This window comes from Arachis stenosperma, chromosome 4, assembly GCF_014773155.1.
Source record: "Arachis stenosperma cultivar V10309 chromosome 4, arast.V10309.gnm1.PFL2, whole genome shotgun sequence".
Lineage (NCBI taxonomy): Eukaryota > Viridiplantae > Streptophyta > Magnoliopsida > Fabales > Fabaceae > Arachis > Arachis stenosperma.
Window position 1 is genome coordinate 122929650 of NC_080380.1, and position 17630 is coordinate 122947279.

Below are 17630 nucleotides of genomic sequence, written 5' to 3' on the forward strand. Positions count from 1 at the left end.
CATAGAAGTGGTCTTGATGCACCCTTGAGATGAATCTCTCCATCTCCCATGACTCGGAGGTGGAAGCTTTTGCCTTCCCTTTCCTCTTTCTAGAGGTTTCTCCGGCCTTGGATGCCATAAATGGTTATGGAAAAACAAAAAGCAATGCTTTTACCACACCAAACTTAAAAGGTTTGCTCGTCCTCGAGCAAAAGAAGAAAGAAGAGAGTAGAAGAAGAAGAAATAGAGGAGATGGAGATGGCCTTGTGGTTCGGCCAAAGGGGAAGAAGTGGTGTTTAGGGTGTGTGAAAATGAAGGAGTGAAGATGGGTTTATATAGGGGTGGAGAGAGGGGTAGGTTTCGGCTATTGGTGGGTGGGTTTGGGAGGGAAAGTGGTTTGAATTTGAATGGTGAGGTAGGTGGGGTTTTATGAAGGATGGATGTGAGTGGTGAAGAGAAAGATGGGATTTGATAGGTGAAGGGTTTTTGGGGAAAAGGTATTGAGGTGATTGGTGAATGGGTGAAGAAGAAAAGAGAGGGTGGTGGGGTTGGTGGGGATTCTGTGGGGTCCACAGATCCTGAGGTGTCAAGGAAAAGTCATCCCTGCACCAAATGGCGTGCAAAAATGCATTCTGAGCCAATTCTGGCGTTAAACGCCGGGTTGGTGCCCATTTCTGGCATTTAACGCCAAGTGCTTGCCCTTTTCTGGCGTTTAACGCCAGTCTGGTGCCCCTTTCTGGCGTTAAACGCCAAGAATGGTGCCAGACTGGGCGTTAAACGCCCATCTGCTAGCCTTACTGGCGTTTAAACGCCAATGGATTCTTCCTCCAGGGTGTATGATGCTGTTTTTCTTCCTGTTTTTCATTCTGTTTTTGCTTTTTCAATTGATTTTGTGACTTCTCATGATCATCAACCTACAGAAAACATAAAATAACAAAAGAAAATAGATAAAATATAACATTGGGTTGCCTCCCAACAAGCGCTTCTTTAATGTCAGTAGCTTGACAGAGGGCTCTCATGGAGCCTCACAAATGCTCAGAGCAATGTTGGAACCTCCCAACACCAAACTTAGAGTTTGAATGTGGGGGTTCAACACCAAACTTAGAGTTTGGTTGTGGCCTCCCAACATCAAACTTAGAGTTTGACTGTGGGGGCTCTGTTTGACTCTGTTTTGAGAGAAGCTCTTCATGCTTCCTCTCCATGGTGACAGAGGAATATCCTTGAGCCTTAAACATGAAGGATGATCAACTCTCCTCTGTTCACATCAATCACAGCCTTTGCTGTGGCTAGGAAGGGTCTGCCAAGGATGATGGATTCACCCATGCATTTCCCAGTCTCAAGGACTATGAAATCAGCAGGGATGTAATGGTCTTCAACCTTTACCAGAACATTCTCTACAAGTCCATAAGCTTGTTTCTTTGAATTGTCTGCCATCTCTAGTGAGATTCTTGCAGCTTGTACCTCAAAGATCCCTAGCTTCTCCATTACAGAGAGAGGCATGAGGTTTACACTTGACCCTAAGTCACATAGAGCCTCCTTGAAGGTCATGGTGCCTATGGTACAGGTATCGAAAACTTCCCAGGATCTTGTCTCTTTTGAGGTAATTTCTGCATAGACAAGTCATCCAGTTCTTTGGTGAGCAATGGAGGTTCATCCTCCCAAGTCTCATTACCAAATAACTTGTCATTTAGCTTCATGATTGCTCTAAGTTATTTAGCAACTTGCTCTTCAGTGACATACTCATCCTCTTCAGAGGAAGAATACTCATCAGAGCTCATGAAAGGTAGAAGTAAGTCCAATGGAATCTCTATGGTCTCATTTTGAGCCTCAGATTCCCATGGTTCCTCGTTAGGGAACTCATTGGAGGCCAGTGGATGTCCATTGAGGTCTTCCTCAGTGGCGTTCACTGCCTCTCCCTCCTCTCCAAATTCGGCCATGTTGATGGCCTTGCACTCTCCTTTTGGATTTTCTTCTGTATTGCTTGGAAGAGTACTAGGAGGGAATTCAGTAATTTTCTTGCTCAGCTGTCCCACTTGTGCCTCCAAATTCCTAATGGAGGACCTTGTTTCAGTCATGAAACTTTGAGTGGTTTTGATTAGATCAGAGACCATGGTTGCTAAGTCAGAGTGGTTCTGCTTAGAATTCTTTGTCTGTTGCTGAGAAGATGATGGAAAAGGCTTGCTATTGCTAAACCTGTTTCTTCCACCATTATTATTGTTGAAACCTTATTGAGGTCTCTGTTGATCCTTCCATGAGAGATTTGGATGATTTCTCCATGAAGAATTATAGGTGTTTCCATAGGATTCTCCCATGTAATTCACCTCTTCTATTGAAGGGTTCTCAGGATCATAAGCTTCTTCTTCAGATGAAGCATCCTTAGTACTGCTTGGTGCATTTTGCATTCCAGACAGACTTTGAGAAATCAAATTGACTTGTTGAGTCAATATTTTATTCTGAGCCAGTATGGCATTCAGAGTATCAATCTCAAGAACTCCTTTCTTCTGACTTGTCCTATTGTTCACAGGATTCCTTTCAGAAGTGTACATGAATTGGTTATTTGCAACCATTTCGATTAGTTCTTGAGCTTCTGCAGGCGTCTTCTTCAAATGAAGAGATCCTCCAGCAGAGCTATCCAATGACATTTTGGATAGTTCAGAGAGACCATCATAGAAAATACCTATGATGCTCCATTCAGAAAGCATGTCAGAAGGACATTTTCTGATCAATTGTTTGTATCTTTCCCAAGCTTCATAGAGGGATTCACCTTCCTTCTGTCTGAAGGTTTGGACTTCCACTCTAAGCTTACTCAATTTTTGAGGTGGAAAGAACTTTGCCAAGAAGGCTTTGACTAGCTTTTCCCAAGTGTTCAGGCTTTCTTTAGGTTGTGAATCCAACCATATCCTAGCTCTGTCTCTTACAGCAAAAGGGAATAGCATAAGTCTGTAGACCTCAGGGTCAACCCCATTAGTCTTGACAGTGTCACAGATTTGCAAGAATTCAGCTAAAAACTGATGAGGATCTTCCAATGGAAGTCCATGGAACTTACAATTCTGTTGCATCAGAGAAACTAATTGAGGCTTAAGCTCAAAGTTGTTTGCTCCAATGGCAGGGATAGAGATGCTTCTCCCATAGAAGTCGGGAGTAGGTGCAGTAAAGTTACCCAGCACCTTCCTTGCATTGTTGGCATTGTTGTTGTTTTTGGCTGCCATGGGTTCTTCTTCTTTGAAGATTTCTGTTAGGTCCTCTACAGAGAGTTGTGCCTTAGCTTCTCTTAGCTTTCGCTTCAAGGTCCTTTCAGGTTCAGGGTCAGCCTCAACAAGAATGCTTTTGTCTTTGCTCCTGCTCATATGAAAGAGAAGAGAACAAGAAAATATGGAATCCTCTATGTCACAGTATAGAGATTCCTTGAGGTGTCAGAGGAAAAGAAAAATAGAAGGAAGGAGTAGAAGAATTCGAACTTATTAAGAAAGATGGAGTTCGAATTGTTCATTGAGGAATAATGTTAGTCCATAAATAGAAGGATGTGAGAAGAGGGGAAGAAATTCTCGAAAATTAAGTAAAAGATTTTAAAAACATTTTGAAAAACACTAATTGATTTTCGAAAACCAAGAGTGGAAAAGAAATCAAGTGATTTTTGAAAAAGATTTTGAAATTAGAAATCAAAAAGATATGATTGAAAACTATTTTGAAAAAGATATGATTAGGAAGATATGATTGAAAAGTTATGGTTTTAAAAAGATATGATTGAGAAGATATGATTTAAAAAACAATTAAAAAAAAGATTTGATTTTAAAAATTAATGACTTGGCTAACAAGAAAAGATATGATTCAAACATTAAACCTTTCTCAACAGAAAAGGCAACATACTTGAAATGTTGAATCAAATCATTAATTGATAGCAAGTATTTTTGAAAAAGGAAAGAAATTGATTTTGAAAAAGATTTGATTGAAAAGATATGATTTGAAAAAGATTTGATTTTGAAAAAATTTTGAAAACTTGAAAAAAGTGAATTAAAAACAGAATCTTCCCTCTTGTGCCATCCTGGCGTTAAACGCCCAGAATGGTGCACATTCTGGCGTTTAACGCCCAAAGCACTACCCTTTTGGGCGTTAAACGCCCAGCCAGATATCCTGGCTGGCATTTAAACGCCAGTTTTTCCTTCCTCACTGGGCGTTTTGAACGCCCAGCTTTTTTTGTATGATTCCTCTGCTGCATGTACTGAACCTTCAGTTCTCTGTATTATTGACTTGAAAATAGAACCAAGATCAAATAAACAATGCATGCAAGACACCAAACATAAAATAAGACACTAGACTCAAACAAAAAACATAAAGTATTTTTTTGTTTTTATGATTTTGTAAAAAATTTTTTTTTGCTTTTTTCGAAAATTATATGAAAAAAGAAAATAAAGGTTTCAGAATTCTTAATTAGAATTCCAGGAATCATTGCAATGCTAGTCTAAGACTCCGGTCCAGGAATTAGACATGGCTTCACAGCCAGCCAAGCTTTCAAAGAAAGCTCCGGTCCAAAACACTAGACATGGCCAATGGCCAGCCAAGCCTTAGCAGATCATTGCTTCAACAGTAAGGTTGATAGAAATCAACAAGCTCTTGTGATGATGAGTTGAAACCTCGGTCCAATAAGATTAGACATGGCTTCACAGCCAGCCAGATTTCAACAGATCATCATGAAACTCTAGAATTCATTCTTAAAGAAATTCTGAAAAAAATACCTAATCTAAGCAACAAGATGAACCGTCAGTTGTCCAAACTCAACAATCCCCGGCAACGGCGCCAAAAACTTGGTGCACGAAATTGTGATCATCAATGGCGCCATCAACATGGTACGCACAATTGCAATCTCAACTCTTTATCACAACTTCGCACAACTAACCAGCAAGTGTACTGGGTCGTCCAAGTAATAAACCTTACGCGAGTAAGGGTCGATTCCACAGAGATTGTTGGTATGAAGCAAGCTATGGTCACCTTGTAAATCTTAGTCAGGCAGACTCAAATGGGTATAGATGATGAATAAAACATAAAGATAAAGATAGAGATACTTATGCAATTCATTGGTGAGAATTTCAGATAAGCGAATGGAGATGCTTTGTCCCTTCTGTCTCTCTGCTTTCCTACTGTCTTCATCCAATCCTTCTTACTCCTTTCCATGGCAAGCATTATGCAAGGGTTTCACCGTTGTCAGTGGCTACCTCCCATCCTCTCAGTGGAAATGTTCAACGCACCCTGTCACGGCACGGCTATCCAGCTGTCGGTTCTCGATCATGTCGGAATAGAATCCAGTGATTCTTTTGCGTCTGTCACTAACGCCTCACAATCGTGAGTTTGAAGCACGTCACAGTCATTCAATCATTAAATCCTACTCAGAATACCACAGACAAGGTTTAGACCTTCCGGATTCTCTTGAATGCCGCCATCAATTCTAGCTTATACCACGAAGACTCTGATCTCACGGAATGGCTGGCTCGGTTGTCAGGCGAGCGCTCGGTTGTCAGGCGATCAACCATGCGTCGTGTATCAGGAATCCAAGAGATATTCACCCAATCTAAGGTAGAACGGAGGTGGTTGTCAGTCACACGTTCATAGGTGAGAATGATGTTGAGTGTCACGGATCATCACATTCATCAAGTTGAGGAACAAGTGATATCTTGGAACAAGAACAAGCTGAATTGAATAGAAGAACAATAGTAATTGCATTAATACTCGAGGTACAGCAGAGCTCCACACCTTAATCTATGGTGTGTAGAAACTCCACCGTTGAAAATACATAAGAACAAGGTCTAGGCATGGCCATGAGGCCAGCCTCCCAATAATCTATGATAGCATAAAACTACTCAAAGATAGCTACCAAGATGTCAAATACAATAGTAAAAGGTCCTATTTATAGGGAACTAGTAGCTTAAGAATTACAAAGATGAGTAAATGACATAAAAATCCACTTCCGGGCCCACTTGGTGTGCGCTTGGGCTGAACAATGAAGCATTTTCGTGTAGAGACTCTTCTTGGAGTTAAACGCCAGCTTTTGTGCCAGTTTGGGCGTTTAACTCCCACTTTGGTGCCAGTTCCGGCGTTTAACGCTGGGAATTCTGAAGGTGACTTTGAACGCCGGTTTGGGCCATCAAATCTTGGGCAAAGTATGGACTATCATATATTGCTGGAAAGCCCAGGATATCTACTTTCCAACGCCATTGATAGCTCACCAATTAGGCTTCTGTAGCTCCAGAAAATCCACTTCGAGTGCAGGGAGGTCAGAATCCAACAGCATCTGCAGTCCTTTTCAGTCTCTGAATCAGATTTTTGCTTAGGTCCCTCAATTTCAGCCAGAAAATACCTGAAATCATAGAAAAACACACAAACTCATAGTAAAGTCCAGAAAAGTGAATTTTAACTAAAAACTAATAAAAATATACTAAAAACTAACTAAATCCTACTAGAAACATACTAAAAACAATGCCAAAAAGCGTATAAATTATCCGTTCATCAGTCTCAGATAGGGGTAGTGGGTTTATTTTGGGGAGGATGAGCACCACTGTTTGTAAGCGTAGTTTATGGTAGATGGAATTCAAATCAACTAGCAAACATAACAATTATCTATCAACAAAGGAGTTTGATAACTCAAGTGTCACTAATTACTCAACCAAAGGCAAAAGGAGAAAATCTACTCTAGAACCCTCCCAAGCATTTTATCAAACTCTTGGAAGGCACAACACAAAAGCATAGAAAAGCAATAGGAGATAATAAAATCCAAACAGTCAATTGAATTAATATGGAGATTGAATCTAACATCAAAAGTTCACAAACTAAAATAACAATGAGTAATCAATATGAGTAGAAGAGAAATCCTGAATCCTAAAACCTAACCTCTCTCTCTAGAAAACTACATCTAAAACCTAAAATTGTATGAATGAAAAGTAGTATGATGAATGAATGGATTCCCCCACTCTGTAGCCTCTAATTTGTATTTTCTGGGCCGAAAATTGGGTCAAAAACAGCAGGCGATTTCTGATACGTACAGGTCGCGGCTCTGTCACGCGTACGCGTGGATTGAACTTTCGCCAGGCCACGCATACACGTGATTCACGCGTGCGCGTCACCTAACAGCATGGCAACTATAGTAAATTATATATCATCGCGAAGCCCCGGATGTTAGCTTTCCAACGCAACTAGAACTGCCTCATTTGAACTTCTCTAGCTCAAGTTATGATCGATTGAGTGTGAAGAGATCAGGGCTGACAGCTTTGCAGTTCCTTCAGCTTCTTGTATTCCTTCCACTTTTGCATGCTTCCTTTCCATCCTCTAAGCCATTCTTGTCCTGTAATCTCTGAAATACTTAACACACATATCAAGGCATCGAATGGTAATGAGAAAGGATTAAAATTAGCTAATTCAAGGTCGAAGAAACATGTTTTCAATCATAGCAAAAAATCAGAAAGAAAAATATAAAACATGCAATTTCAATGAATAAGTGTGAGATTAATGGATAAAATCCACTTAATTAAGCACAAGATGTGCCACGAAATAGTGGTGCATCAGTAGTATTTTTTATTTTCTCCACCGTGTGGGTTTGGTAGGCTGGTGGTAGTGCTCCCCTCTATTTTAGGTATGTCTCAGCAGAGGAATGAGGTGCGGGTGCTCCAGTGGTTCCAGCAGGGGGTGTCCCCTCTCTGTATTACTGGGTAACCTCTGATGTTTGGGGAACGCTGTCTCGAATGACGGAGGTAGATCTCCGGTGGCTCCGAGATCAGGGTGCCATTTGTGGAGGTGGTAATGGTGAGAGGGTTTGTTACCTAAATCTTGACTCATCGACCTTTTTTGATTGGATGTGGGTATACGAGTTCATGTTTACACGACTTGGCATGCAGCTTCCGTTTTTGCCCTTTGTTCAGGTGCTATTGAGCTGATGTTTCATAACCCCGTCTTAGTTGCATCTGAACAGTTGTGCAGCCATTCGCTCCATCGAGCTTGTGTGCGAGTATCTGGAGCTTCCGGCTTCAGTTAATGTCTTCCTCTTCCTCTTTTTGTGCACCCTGCCGACAAAAAAACAGAAGCACAAGAAGGGGTATGTGTCATTTAGGGCCCAGCCTAATTGACGTATGTTTGGTCTATACGAGGATTTTTTCATGGGTTTAAAAGGGAATATTTTAAGGTGCATTCTGCTCGGGGGCATCACCCTTTTCTGGTTGACGTTGGAGGGGGAACGTTGGTTTCCGACGTATTGGAATTTTGGTGATGGGCCGTCGTATTTGATGCGGGTCACTTCTGAAAGATAATCCCTAGAGGATAGGGATATTACTAGTGTCCTTTGGCAGCTTTTTGGGGAATGTCCTTTGAATCCCCGAGACGTCATAGGAAACCCAGTGGCTTGTCGGACTTTTATTGGTGTGTGTTTGTCATTCTTCTGCATTTTGAATCCCTGAGACATCATGGGAGATCCTCTTTTTGTCCTTTCATGGTCTCGGCTGCTGATGCTTCCTAGAAGCGAAAAAGGCCAGAGGAGGTCAGCAGCAAGAATTTGAAGGAGGAAGGTACGGTGCCCTCTGTGATGGACCGGAGTTTTTGATGCCCCGGCCTTCATTGACCAGCACCTCATGCCTGGTACCAAGAAATTTTTCATGATTGTGATGTTGCTTTTCAAGCGAAGTCGGTGTACCGTGCTCTCCTCTGTTCTGCTGTTATAGTTCAAAAGGCTGAGCTTGTGATGGCCTAAGTGGGTCTTCTGGATAAGAAGCTGCATAATTCCCAGGCCGAGGTGGCCAAGATGAAGGAGCAGCTCGAGGTGTCGGAGACGGCTAGGGAGAAGGCTGTTAAGGACTCCGAAGATGCCAAAGCTGAGCTACTCCATTTGTCCGAGGTCGAAACTTTGCTTTTGTCCCAGTTGGGTGGAGAGCGGAGACGGGCTTCGGATGCCGAGTCTCGGGCTGCCATGCTCCTTGCCGAGGTAGATAGCTTGAAGGCTGAGGTGTCCGCTCTGAAGGTTGAAGCCGATGGGCTAAAGAAGGAAAAGGGGCAGCTGCTGGCTGACGTGAAGAATGTGATCTCTAGTATCGAGGAGACGATAAAGGCCCAGACTTTGGTTCTTGTGCCGAATGCGAACGTGTCCATATCGATATAGAGTAGGGAACTTGTAGGTTTTTTATTCCTGGTTGTGTTTGGCCGTTGGGCCATTTTTATGACTTCAAACTTGTTTTTGTTTGTGGTCGGCCTCTTTTCCGTGTCCGCGACTTATGTACTTGGTCTTTTATTTATGTATTGATGGCTTTGCTTTACGATTTAAGCCATTCGAGCCATTTATTATTTTAAGCCGTGTTTGACTTGTTCGAGTCGTTTAGACCGTTAGTCCTAAGTCGTGTCGTGACTCGAGATTTTATGTGGGACGTTTTGGTCCTCGTCGGATCATTTAGCTGTATTCTCATGGATATCCATATATTTTTACCTCGGGGGTGATCGGTCCCTGGAGCTAGCTGAGCTAGCTGTGCGTTTCTTGCCATTTGGGAAGGGCAATAATTTTAAGATAGGAAAGATATTGAAAATGAAATTTTATTAAGATATTTGGGCCTCATTAAAACCCTCCGATGTGGGCGGGAAAGTGAACCCGAAAAAATGACGTTGAATAATAAAAAAATACATATAAATAATTGAGATGGTTTGCCTTGTGATAGGAGGTTCTTCCATGGTTGTTCCTAAGTGTAGTATTGCCGTAGGTTGGCGGCATTCCAGGTTCTTGGTATCTTAGCTCTGTTAAGTCGTTCGAGTTTGTAGGCTCATTTTTCGATCACCGCCTTGATTCTGTATGGCCTTCCTAGTTGGGGGTGAGTTTCTCTTTCCCGGGGTAGAGGCGCCGACGTTATTTCGGCGTAGGACGAGGTCATCAGGTCGGAAATCTCGTTGGATTATGCCGCAGTTATACCTTAGGCTGATCCTTTATTTTAAGGTTGTCTCTCGTAGGTGGGCTATGCTCCTGTCCTCGTCCATGAGGTTTCATTCCGCGTCCTTGTCGTTGGCCCCGACAGTTCTTCTCAGACTGGGATTTTCGACTTCTACTGGAATGATGACCTCTAAACCGTAGGTTAACCGGAACGGGGCTTCCCTGGTAGAGGTCTGGGGGTGGTTCGGTATGACCAGAGGACTGAACTGAGTTCATCAGCCCAAAGTCCTTTGGCTTCATCGAGCCGTTTTTTGAGACCCTTCACTGTTATCTTGTTGGTCGATTCAACTTGTCCGTTTGTTTGTGGGTGTTCCACTGAACTGAACCGATGAGATATGTGGAGTCCTTCTAGGAATTCTTTGAATCGTTTGTTGGTGAATTGGGTTCGGTTATCCAAGATTATGGCCTCGGGGATCCCAAACTGCGTTACTATGTATCTCCAGAAGAACTTCTGGCATTGAGTCACCGTGATGAAAGCCAAGGGTTCGGCCTCAATCCACTTGGTGTAATAGTCGATGGCGACGATGAGGTATCGGAATTGTTCGAGGGCCGTGGGGAAAGGGCTGACGAGGTCGATGCCCCATGTCCCGAAGGGCCAGTCTACCGTTATGGTGTTGACTTGGTGCGGGACGGCTTGATGAAAGTAGGAATGCATCTCGCATTTGCTACAGTTCTTGGCCAATTGCAGGGAGTCTCTGATAATAGAGGTGATCAGCTGATATTTTATACACTTTTTGGGGGTAATTTCATGTAGATTTTAGTATGATTTAGTTAGCTTTTAGTAGATTTTTATTAGTTTTTAAGCAAAAATCATATTTCTGGACTTTACTATGAGTTTGTGCGTTTTTCTCTGATTTTAGGTATTTTCTGGCTGAAATTGAGGGAGCTAAGCAAAAATCTGATTTAGGCTGAAAAAAGACTGCTGATGCTGTTGGATTCTGACCTCCTTCCACTCGGAATGAAATTTTTGGAGCTACCGGAGACCAATTGGCGCGCTCTCAATTGGGTTGGAAAGTAGACATCCAGGGCTTTCTAGAAATATATAATAGTTCATACTTTGCACGAAGATAAATGACGTAAATTGGCGTTTAACGCCAGTTTCATGTTGTATTCTGGCGTTGAACGCCAGAAATAGGTTACAAGTTGGAGTTAAACGCCAGAAACAGGTTACAACCTGACGTTTAACTCCAGAAATAGCCCAGGCACGTGAGAAGCTTAAGTCTCAGCCCCAGCACATACCAAGTGGGTCCCAGAAGTGGATTTCTGCACTATCCATCTTAGTTTACTCACTTTCTGTAAACCTAGATTACTAGTTTAGTATTTAAACAACTTTTAGAGACTTATTTTGTATCTCATGACATTTTTAGATCTGAATTTTGTACTCTTTGATGGCATGAGTCTCTAAACTCCATTGTTGGGGGTGAGGAGCTCTACAGCGTCTCGATGAATTAATGCAATGATCTCTGTTTTCCATTCAAACACGCTTGTTTCTATCTAAGATGCTGATTCGTACTTAACTGTGATGGATGTGATGATCCGTGACACTCATCACCATTCTCAACCCATGAACGTGTGCCTAACAAACACCTCCGTTCTACATTAGACTGAATGAGTATCTCTTATATTCCTTAATCAGAATCTTCGTGGTATAAGCTAGAATCCATTGATCGCATCCTTGAGAATCCGGAAAGTCTAAACCCTGTCTGTGGTATTCCGAGTAGGATTCAGGGATTGGATGACTGTGACGAGCTTCAAACTCGTGAGTGTCGGGCGTAGTGACAGACGCAAAAAGATCAATGGATCCTATTCTGATATGATCGAGAACCGACAGATGATTAGCCGTGCTGTGACAGAGCATTTGGACCATTTTCACTGAGAGGATGGAAAGTAGCCATTGACAATGGTGACGCCCTACATACAACTTGCCATGGAAGGAGCCTTGCATGTTTGAAAGTGAGAAAGCATTATGTTACAGGGATTCAGAAGACAAAGCATCTCCAAAACTCCAACATATTCTCCATTACTGCATAATAAGTATTACTTAATCCATGTTCTCTTGTTCATTTGCAAATCAATTGATAACTATAATTGGTATCCTGACTAAGAATAATAAGATAACCATAGCTTGCTTTAAGCCAACAATCTCCGTGAGATTCAACCCTTACTCACGTAAGGTATTATTTGGACGACATAGTGCACTTGCTGGTTAGTTGTGCGGATTGCAAAAGTGTGATTGCAATTTCGTGCACCAAGTTTTTGGCACTGTTGCCGGGGATCGTTTGAGTTTGAACAACTGACGGTAAATCTTGTTGCTTAGATTAGGAAACTTTTGTCTTTTGGGTCAGAGTCTTTTATTTTCTTTTCAAAAATTTTTTATTTCGAAAATATTAATTTCTTTTTATTATTAGTTTTTAATTTTTCTTTGAGTTTAGTTTCTTGATTTAAGTTTGGTGTCAATTGCATGCTTTTTGTGTTCCTTCAATTTTTCAAAAATAGTTTTTCTTTGTTAGGTTCATGCATTTTTTGAATGTGTCTATTTTCTTGGGAATAGTTGCCCCTTTGAGATTTTTTTTAAATATTTTTAAAAATATTTTTTCTTTGATTAAATCTTGTGCCAAATTTTAAGTTTGGTGTTCTTTCTTGTTGATTTTTCTTTAGTTTTCAAAAATTTATTTTTGGTTTTCTAAAAATTTTAAGTTTGGTGTTCTTTCTTTTGTTTTTGTTGTTCTTGTGAGTCTTCAAAGTGTTCTTGAGTCTTCTTTGTATTTTGATCTTAAAATTTTTAAGTTTAGTGTTTTTTGGTATTTTCCCTCTAAAATTTTCGAAAACAATGAGCATTAGATCTAAAAATTTTAAGTCTTGTGTCTTTTGTGTGTTTTTCTCTTTCATCATAAAATTCAAAATTCAAAAAATTTTATCTTTTCTAACTATTTTTAAGCAATTATTTCGAATTTTTTTTATATAAAAATTCAGATTTCAATTTCAAAATTTTTCAAATCTTATCCTTTTAAGATTTTTAAAAAAAATTATAGCTTTTTCAAAAATATCCTAACAACTTTCTCTCTCCTCACTTTTTCGAAAATCTTCATAAAATATTTTCAAATTCTTTTTGTTTTTCTTTTTATTTTAGTTTTTATTTTATTTTATTTTATTATTTCAAAATTTTCTCTATAATAATAAAATAAATAAAATAAATTCACATCATCTCCCTTTCTCCATCATGGACATAAGTGGAAATGAACAGTCCAGAAGGACTCTGGGGTCATATGCTAACCCCGCTACTGCTTCATATGGGAGTAGTATCTGTATACCCTCCATCGGAGTTAGTAGTTTTGAGTTGAATCCTCAGCTCATTATCATGGTGCAGCAAAGTTGCCAGTATTCCGGTCTTCCACAGGAAGAACCTACAGAGTTTCTGGCACAGTTTTTATAAATTGCTAATACAATACATGATAAAGAAGTAGATCAGGATGTCTACAGATTGTTACTGTTTCCATTTGCTATAAAAGCCCAAGCTAAGAGGTGGTTAAATAACCAACCTAAGGCTAGCATAAGGACATGGAAACAGCTGTCAGAAAAATTCATGAATCAATACTTCCCTCCAAAACGGATGACACAGCTAAGGCTGAGCATCCAAGGCTTTAAACAATGAGATAATGAATCCCTTTATGATGCATGGGAGAGATACAGAGAGATGCTAAGAAAATGCCCCTCTGAAATGTTTTCAGAGTGGGTACAGTTAGACATCTTCTACTATGGGCTTACAGAAAGAGCTCAGATTTCTCTAGACCACTCAGCTGGTGGATCTACACACATGAGAAAGACAATAGAAGAAGCTCAAGAGTTTATTGATACAGTTGCCAGAAATCAGCATCTGTACCTAAGCAGTGAACCTTCCATCAACGAAGAGGCTAAAACAGTAACTGCTGAACTCAGTCCTGCAGAACAAGTTACAGAATTCAATCAGCAATTAGATTTTCTAACAAAACAGCTAGCTGAATTCAAAGAGATATTACAAGAAACAAGAATGGCTAATATGAATATGGAAGTCCAGTTGAAGCAAACAGAACAGCAGTTATCAAAACAAATAATAGAAGAATGCCAAGCAGTTCAATTAAAAAGTGGGAAAACATTAAATACCTCACTTTAAGGCAGTAGGAAGCCAAGAAATGAACAAACTACCTAAAATCCCTCTGAGGATAGTAAGAGCCTAGAGAGGAATAATTCTGGCGCTAAAACGCCAGAAAATGGATGGAAAGCTGGCGTTGAATGCCCAACCCATACTCAGTCTTGGCGTTCAACGCCAGAAACAGGCAAGGAATTAGCGTTGAACGCCCAAAGGAAACACAGTTCTAGCGTTCAGACGCCAGAAATAGGTAAGGAGTTGGCATCTAACGCCACTCCAGCTTCCACCCCTGGCATTCAAACACCAGTGGAGGATCAGACACATACAAGTGCTGATAGCAACCCCTCTAAAAAGGCTTCTCAACCCACATCTATAGGCAATAAACCTACAGCAACTAAGGTTGAGGAATACAAAGCCAAAATGCCTTATCCTCAGAAACTCCGCCAAGCGGGACAGGATAAGCAATTTACCCACTTTGCAGACTATCTCAGGACTCTTGAAATAAAGATTCCATTTGCAGAGGCACTTGAAAAAATACCCTCTTATGCTAAGTTCATGAAAGAGATCTTAAGTCATAAGAAGGATTGGAAGGAAACTGAAAAAGTTTACCTCACTGAAGAATGCAGTGCAGTCATTCTAAAAACCTTACCTGAGAAGCTTAAAGATCTCGGAAGCTTTATGATACCATGCACATTAGAGGGTACTTGTACCAAGCAAGCTCTATGTGATCTTGGGGCAAGTATCAACCTAATACCTGCATCTACTATCAGAAAGCTTGGTTTGACTGAAGAAATCAAACCAACCCGGATATGTCTCCAACTTGTTGATGGCTCTATTAAATACCCATCAGGCGTGATTGATAAAACATGATTGTCAAGGTTGGGCCATTTGCCTTTCTCACTAACTTTGTGGTGCTGGAAATGGAGGAGCACAAGAGTGCAACTCTCATTCTAGGAAGACCTTTCCTAGCAATTGGACGAACCCTCATTGACGTCCAAAAGGGGAAGTAACCCTGAGAGTCAATGAGGATGAGTTTAAGTTGAATGTTGTCAAAGCTATGCAGCATCCAAACACCCCAAATGACTGCATGAGCATTGATATTATTGACTCTCTGGTAAAAGAGGTCAATATGACTGAGAGTCTTGAATCAGAGCTAGAGAATATCTTTAAAGATGCTCAGCCTGATCTGGAAGAACCAGAGAGAATAATAGAACCTCTGAAAATCCCTCAGGAAGAGGAGAAACCTCCCAAACCCGAGTTTAAATCATTACCACCATCCCTGAAATATGCATTTCTGGGAGAAGATGATACCTTTCCTGTAATCATAAGCTCTACCTTAAAGCCACAGGAAGAGGAAGCACTAATTCAAGTGCTAAGGACACACAAGACAGCTCTTGGGTGGTCCATCAGTGACCTTAAGGGCATTAGCCCAGCCAGATGCATGCACAAGATCCTATTGGAGGGTGACGCTAAGCCAGTGGTTCAACCACAGAGGCGACTGAATCCAGCCATGAAGGAGGTGGTACAGAAGGAGGTCACTAAATTACTAGAGGTTGGGATTATTTATCCTGTTTCTGATAGCCCCTGGGTAAGTCCTGTCCAAGTCGTCCCTAAGAAGGGTGGTATGACAGTGGTTCATAATGAAAAAAATGAACTGGTTCCTACAAGAACAGTTACAGGGTGGCGTATGTGTATTGATTATTGAAGGCTTAATATAGCTACCAGAAAGGATCTTTTTCCTTTACCATTCATAGACCAGATGCTAGAAAGACTAGCAGGTCATGAATACTACTACTTCCTGGATGGATATTCAGGTTATAATCAAATTGCAGTAGATCCCCAAGATCAAGAGAAAATAGCATTCACATGTCTATCCAGAGTATTTGCATACAGAAGGATGCCATTTGGTCTGTGCAATGCACCTGCAACCTTTCAAAGGTGCATGCTCTCTATTTTCTCTGATATGGTAAAAAAATTTCTGGAAGTCTTCATGGATGACTTTTCAGTATTTGGAGACTCATTCAGCTCCTGTCTTGATCATCTAGCACTTGTTCTAAAGAGGTGCCAAGAGACTAACCTGGTTTTAAACTGGAAAAAATGTCACTTTATGGTGACTGAAGGAATTGTCCTTGGGCACAAAATTTCGAACAAGGGAATAGAGGTGGATTAAGCTAAGGTAGAGGTAATTGAAAAATTACCACCACCTGCCAATGTTAAGGCAATCAGAAGCTTTTTGGGGCATGCAGGATTCTATAGAAGGTTTACAAAAGATTTTTCAAAAATCGCCAAACCTCTAAGTAATCTGCTAGCTGCTGACACGCTATTTATCTTTGATAAGGAGTGTCTGCAGGCGTTTGAGACTCTGAAAGCTAAGCTGGTCACAGCGCCAGCCATCTCTGTACCAGACTGGACATTACTATTTGAACTGATGTGTGATGCCAGTGACCATGCCATTGGTGCATTGTTGGGACAAAGGCATGACAAGCTTCTGCACGTCATTTACTATGCCAGTCATATTTTAAATAACGCACAGAAGAACTACACAACCACAGAAAAAGAGTTACTTGCAGTGGTTTACGCCATTGACAAGTTCAGATCTTATTTAGTAGGATCAAAAATGATTGTGTACACTGACCATGCTGCTCTTAAATATCTACTCACAAAGAAGGATTCAAAACCCAGACTCATAAGATGGGTGTTGCTTCTGCAAGAGTTTGATATAGAAATAAGAGACAGAAAAGGGACAGAGAACCAAGTAGCAGATCACCTGTCCCGAATAGAACCAGTAGAAGGGGCATCCCTCCCTCTTACTGAGATCTCTGAAAACTTTCCAGATGAGCAACTCTTTGCCATCCAGAAAGTTCCATGGTTTGCAGACATTGCAAACTACAAGGCAGTGAGATTCATACCCAAAGAGTACAGTAGGCAACAATCAAAGAAATTGATCACGAATGCAAAGTACTATCTTTGGGATGAACCATATCTCTTCAAGAGATGTGCAGATGGAGTAATCCGTAAATGTGTGCCTAAAGAAGAAGCACAGAAAATCCTCTAGAACTGCCATGGATCACAGTATGGAGGACATTTTGGAAGTGAGCGAACAGCCACAAGAGTCCTCCAATGTGGCTTCTACTGGCCTACTCTCTATAAAGACTCCCGAGTGTTTGTACTTAATTGTAACAGTTGTCAAAGATCTGGCAATCTGCCTCACAGTTATGCCATGCCTCAACAAGGGATCTTGGAGATTGAGTTGTTTGATGTATGGGGTATTGACTTCATGGGGCCTTTCCCACCATCATACTCAAACACTTATATTCTGGTGGTAGTGGATTATGTATCCAAATGGGTGGAAGCTATTGCAACACCCACTAATGATACTAAGACAGTGCTAAAATTCCTCCAGAAACACATCTTCAGCAGATTTGGTATCCCTAGAGTACTAATCAGTGATGGGGGCACTCATTTCTACAATAAACAGCTTTACTCTGCTTTGGTTCGATATGGAGTTAGCCACAAGGTGGCCACTCCATATCATCCACAAACAAATGGGCAAGCTGAAGTCTCTCATAGAGAATTTAAAAG

General features: G+C 41.0%; 1 non-coding gene across 1 annotated transcript; it reads left to right on the forward strand.

The window, feature by feature from the left end:
* The first annotated feature begins 2675 nt into the window (after positions 1-2675).
* Positions 2676-2783, forward strand: LOC130977164 (small nucleolar RNA R71). Its single transcript, XR_009084869.1, has one exon. It is a non-coding gene; the product is annotated as a small nucleolar RNA R71 (small nucleolar RNA).
* The last annotated feature ends 14847 nt before the right edge of the window (positions 2784-17630 follow it).